The 6,201-nt window shown below is 42.9% G+C and overlaps 1 long non-coding RNA gene across 1 annotated transcript; it reads left to right on the top strand.

Moving 5' to 3' along the window:
* The first annotated feature begins 200 nt into the window (after window positions 1-200).
* Window positions 201-1,603, top strand: LOC142108768 (uncharacterized). Its single transcript, XR_012680224.1, has 3 exons — window positions 201-641; window positions 953-1,161; window positions 1,538-1,603. It is a non-coding gene; the product is annotated as an uncharacterized LOC142108768 (long non-coding RNA).
* Window positions 1,604-6,201: the final 4,598 nt, after the last annotated feature.

Raw genomic sequence — 6,201 nt, 5'->3', positions numbered from 1 at the left:
GGAACTATATAGTCTACACTCTTAATCCTGTCTATGTCTTCTTTTGCATTCACCTTACATTTCAACTCACATTGTTTTGTTCCTGCTCAGGAATTGGAATGGCAGATAGGTGAGTTAACTGTGTTGCCAACTTGATTAACAATGTAATAAATTCAACAGTGGCGAGTGGTAGTATTTGCAAAATGATGAATCAGTGATTTTAGTCAACTAATTTTTAGGTACCGTTTGAGAAGTGACTGTTGTGTATGTATAGAAAGAACAAGCATTTTTATATTAAGGTGCATGTGCTTGATAACTAGGTTGGAGTCTGATGAATGCATTCTTTAAGGGGGTGGGTTGGCCTACAATGTTTCATTGCACCTGACTGTTTGCTTTGCCAATAAACACCCTCCATTTCTTTTATATAGCAAAATGTCGGAGGCTGGACCCAGCACCGAGTGCCCGGCAGGGGTGCCAACACGGCGACGCCTGAATTTCTCTGATTCAGAATTATAAGTACTGGTGGAGGAGGTTATAACAGAATTCCATTCGGGCCAAGAATCGATTACCGGATATGAGAGAGCTCAGAAATGGGCACAAATTACATCTAAAATCAATCAAATTTCCAGATGCCAGCGTAAAACTGGAGAAGTTCATAAACGGTACAAATCAAATGTTTGTTCTAAAGCACTCTTTTGTTTGGATGACTGTAAACATATTACTAGTAAGACGCCTGTGAGCTTAACACATCCTTGTGTCTGTGTAAGTCATTTCTCTAGCAAGGCCTTAGTTACACTACGAAATCCCCATGGTACTTTGACAAACAAACATGTTCAGTTTTCTACATTATCCAGACACATTTCACTGTTTATTGGTTTTGTTATTTTGTGTGTTAATTGGAAAAGGACACTATGAAGTTGCATGTTTTGTACTATTCTGCCATTTAACGGCATATTCTTTGTCATTTCCGCAGATGGGCTGACTATAAACTACGCCTCAAGCATAAAATAACAAAAGCACGGGAACATGCCCGAGCAATTGGCGGGGGCCCTCCCCTGGAGGCGGGTATAACACCGATTGAGGAGCGTGCAAGCGTTGCCATTTCAATGGCCGAAATTGTTGGGGTGGGCGACATTGATACCGGATCTACCCCACCCCAAGTAGGACAGCTCTCTCCCCTAGGTACATGATGATTCTCATTATTTAATCTCTGTTAATGTTTGTGTCCTGTATCTGCACATGTGACAACTCTCAGGATATGTCTTCTGTCAAACTTTAATGTCAAAATGTGTTTGTCTATCACATACTACGAAATGAAATGTACACACTGAATAGAAATTGTATTAATATGTTGGCCCATTGTAAAATGCTACCAAAATACGTGCCTATGCCTGCTTATCAGGACTGGCAAGGGCTGTTTGTGAGCAAATTACCTGGAATCTTACACTTTACAAATGCTACATCACGCTTGTGGCCGAATGTTTAAAAAGATAACTTTTAGCGTAACAGGTTGGATTTAATATATTCTCTTCTCTCTTCTCTCTTTCTCTATATACAGAATGTGAAGTCCAGGCTGCTGGGAAGGTGGAGGAGGAAGCTGCCCGTGATGTGGAGGAGCCTCAGAGGGAGCAGGCTGAACTCTCGAGGGTGCAGTCACTCTCACTCGCCAGTGGCGCACGCAGGGAGACCCATAAACCCCCCTCCTCCGCTAAAAAGTGCCCTATATATCGGCACTGTAGTATACAGCAGCCGCGGCGCTAAGAAGCTAGCAGTGTTCTTGTCACTCTCCAGTCTCCAGTGACATTGCTCACACAGAAACAGGGGTAGCAGTGTTCTTGTCACTATCCAGTCTCCAGTGACATTGCTCAGTGCCATTGCTCACACAGAGACAGGGGTAGCAGTATTCTTGTCACTCTCCAGTCTCCAGTTAGATTGCTCACACAGAAACAGAGGTAGCAGTGTTCTTGGCACTCTCCAGTCTCCAGTGCCATTGCTCAGTGTAATTGCTCATACAGAGACAGGGGTAGCCGTGTTCTTGTCACGTGAAAAAAAATCACTGGAAATTAATGTTATTCTGGTTAATAATAATGTAGCAACAAAAAAATAGCTAAATTATGTGATTTTAGCAAAAAAAATAGGGATTTTAGAAGAAAAAATAGGGATCCAAAACCAAAACACGAGAGGGCGATGTTGCCAAAACCAAAACTCAAAGTTAATCCAGATCCAAAACCAAAACACCGGGGTTAGTGAACATCTCTATTCACAGCTAACTGAATCTCTCCCAGAGTGTTGCTAGCAGGGGAGACGATCAGTGAAGACCTGTGTTTTGAATGATTCTGATGCTATAGAAAACTCTGAAAGCTTTATGGGTAGAAAGAAAAGTGCTTTTTTCCCACCTTTTCAGCTCCCCTAGGCCCATGTTTACATTGGTTTCCTCCACGTTTCCTCAAAAACCAGGGCCGCAACTAGGGCTGTGCGAGAGGGGCGACCGCCCAGGGCCCAGCGCTGAAGGGGGGGGGCGCAGTTTATGAATATTTTAGGCTCATCTGGTTATAATTTGAACGGCAGATTTCCTTCTTGACCCAGGTGCTAAAATTTTAAGTTACGACTTAAAATAGGATATTTGGTTTCTGACAAAAGTGACTTTAGTAATAGGAAATTAGATTGTAAGATACACTGGAGTAGGGACTGATATGAATAAACAAACATTCTCTGCTTATACAGTGCTATGGAATATGTTGGCTCTGCAAAAATAAATGATAATAAGAACAGGATGTTCAGGATTCTTCATATGTTTGTTGAACATTGTAAATATCTTTTCATTCATTTCTGGCAAGATGTTTATATATTATTATCATGGTAAATTATATATATTAGCGTTTGAAATATCGCCTCTAGAACATACTTGCCAACTCTCCCGGAATGTCTGGGAGACTCCTGAAATCCGGGTAGGTCTCCCGGACTCCCGGGAGAGCAGGCAAATATTCCGCATACGGCAACTTACTCGTCAAAATGACGGGATTTGCGGTGATTCGGCTCATTTTGGCCCCGCCCCATGACAAAATGACGTTTTTTTTGCAGAGGTGGGGCCAAAATGACCCTATTGAACGTTCTCCGCCCTCTACTGCCCTGCAACCACTCCCCCTGCCTGGGATCTCCCGGAATTCCCTTTTCAAAGTATGCTCTAGAAGCTCTCACGAGCAGGGCCTGCGCATGTCCAGGACTAGACCATATGTTAGTAAAAGCAGCCATGTCTGTTCGTATGCCAAGGACACTTACTACAGCCTACGATTTCTGGGCGTGAACGGGGAGGTCAATGTACAGTAATAAATGTACAGTAGGGGCGTGCCAAATTCAAACGCACACAGCCACATCAAAATCCAGCTCTGGGCATGGCAAAGTAACTTGTTTTTCTGCCGTATCTCTTGCCCAGCTACAAGGCTAGTCTAAGTCCTGATCAGTAGTGATGACAGTCTCGCATGCATGCTATAACATGTGTTTGCAATCAGGAGCAACTGTAAAAATGCATATTATGTTCAGTAGACATTAAGATCATCCTAACAAACATATTTCATGAGGGGGGGGGAAATCTTTTTTTTAAAAAACGAAAATCTGTTAATGCCTATATTAATAGAATGTGACATTAATTAATTTTTTTTTCTGTCCGTTATTTTGTGAATTTACGATCCACAAAGGTATTGAACATATCCTGCAGCCTCTTGTGTAGAAGAGCACAGCAGACCTACACCCGCATCTTCAGATCCGCTCCATGTTGAATTTGGGAGTACGCAGAGCCATTTTACGCGCACTATTAAACTAACCACGATGCGCTCAGAATGCCGGCCTTGATGAACCAGACCCCTAGTGTTTTCCTTATATACTTTTTAGTCATTTTGAGGTTATAATTATGTCAATTTATTGTTTGTTTTTATATCATTTTGTCATTTTTGTACTTACTAAAATGTTTCAGAACATGGTATATATTTATTGATAACAACTGTTTCATATACTGTAGTGGGCAAGGCAGATTTTATTTTAAGAGCTTTGTGGGTAAATTTAGCAAGCCGCGTATTTGACAAAGTAGGGATGTTGCCTATAACAACCAATCAGATTCTAGTTATCATTTATTTAGTACAGTCTACAAAATGACAGCTAGAATCTGATTGGCTGCTATAGGCAACATCTCCACTTTTTCAAACCAGCAGCTTAATACATTTACCCATCGGTGATCTCTGTAAAGCCATCTATAAATAAAGAATAAGAAGGGATATGTAGAATTATTCTCGGTATATAGAAGACAGGAAGTGGTACTATGCAGTCAGACAGTAATGTGCGGCAGGGCTGAATTTACCACTAGGCAACTTCCTAGGGCCTGGCGATCCCCAGAGGGCACCTCCAGAGCCGACGGTGAGCGGGGTAGGCAAGGGGGAGGGGCGCTCCCCTCCGCCTGCCATCCCCCTCTGTTCACCGGCATAGTACAAAAAAAAATTGCGGCCGAGTTAATAAAGAAAAAAAAAGTCACCTGATCACGCGACGACCCCGGCAGTCTTCTCTCCTCCTCACTCCCACTGCATGTCGGGCGTGACGTTATCACACCCAACGTCAATTTCAGTGAGGATTCGGCTAGGAGCAGTGGCAGCGCGACAAAGAAGAATGCAAGACAAGAAGAACAGAAAAGAAGAGAAAAATGCAATAGAAAGGTAAGTAAAATTGTTATATTAAGTACATATTGTGTGTGTGGGCAGACATTGTATTTATATTATGTGTGTGTGAGGGTGTAAGAGTATAAAACAATGAATAGTTATGAAAGGTACAAATATATGTGTGAAATACCTTAAAAAAAACTATAACTACAGATATGACAACTATGCCCTTGCAGAAAAACAAGTGTTTACTATAGTACAGACAATAACAGGATGCAAGACTGAAAATAAACGGCCTGGAAGTCATTACGTATTATTGTATTGTGTGTGTGTGTGTGTGTGAGGGGCCAGCGTATTTGTATTGTGTGTGTGTGTGAGGGGCCAGCGTATTTGTATTGTGTGTGTGTGGGAGGCCAGTGTATTTGTATTGTGTGTGTGTGTGTGTGTGTGTGAGGGGCCAGCGTATTTGTATTGCGTGTGTGTGTGAGGGGCCAACGTATTTGTATTGTGTGTGTGGGGGGGGCCAGTGTATTTGTATTGTGTGAGAGAGGGACCAACGTATTTGTAATGTGTGTGTGTGTGAGTGAGGGACCAACGTATTTGTATTGTGTGTGTGTGTGAGTGAGGGACCAACGTATTTGTATTGTGTGTGTGTGTGAGTGAGGGACCAACGTATTTGTATTGTGTGTGTGTGTTAGGGGCCAGCGTATTTGTATTGTGTGTGTATGTGTGTGTGTGTTAGGGGTCAGCGTATTTGTAATGTGTGTGTGTGTGTGAGAGGGGCCAGCGTATTTGTATTGTCTGTTTGTGTGAGGGGCCAGCTTATTTGTATTGTGTGTGTGTGTGGGGAGGGGCCAACGTATTTGTATTGTGTGTGTGTGTGTGTGTATGTGTGTGTGAGGGGCCAGCGTATTTGTATTGTGTGTGTGTGTGTGAGGGACCAACGTATTTGTAATGTGTCTGTTTGTGTGAGGGGCCAGCTTATTTGTATTGTGTGTGTGTGTGTGTGTGGGGGGGGGGGGGAGCGGCCAACGTAATTGTATTGTGTGTGTGTGTGTGTGTATGTGTGTGTGAGGGGCCAGTGTATTTGTATTGTATGTGTGTTAGGGGCCAGCGTATTTGTATTGTGTGTGGGTGTGGGTGTGCAAGGGGCCAATGCATTTGCACTGTGTGTGTGTCTGTGTGAGGGGCCAGTGTATTTGTATTGTGTGTGGGTGTGTGAGGGGCCAGCGTATTTGTAGTGTGTGTGTGGGACCAACATATTTGTGATGTGTGCGTGTTAGGGGCCAGCGTATTTGTATTGTGTGTGTGTTTGGGGCCAACGTATTTGTATCAGGGAGGGGGGGCCCAAACCAGTTTCTTGCCTAGGGCCCCATGGGGTCTAAATCCGTCTCTGATGTGCGGGAAACAAATATGTATGTTATATGTTTATCAGTGGTTTCCAAATATTCACATATATTGGGACAGTAGAGAGTTAACATCCAAGAATAATAAACAAAACACTCACAAAACAACAGGCGCTCCCAGGATGTCATTGTACAGTATATACACAGACCTTGGTTAATCATGGACATAGAAA

This window comes from Mixophyes fleayi, chromosome 12 (assembly GCF_038048845.1).
Source record: "Mixophyes fleayi isolate aMixFle1 chromosome 12, aMixFle1.hap1, whole genome shotgun sequence".
NCBI classification, from domain to species: Eukaryota; Metazoa; Chordata; class Amphibia; order Anura; family Limnodynastidae; genus Mixophyes; species Mixophyes fleayi.
Note: the sequence above shows the minus strand (reverse complement) of the source record. Positions and strands in the feature narration are given on the sequence as shown.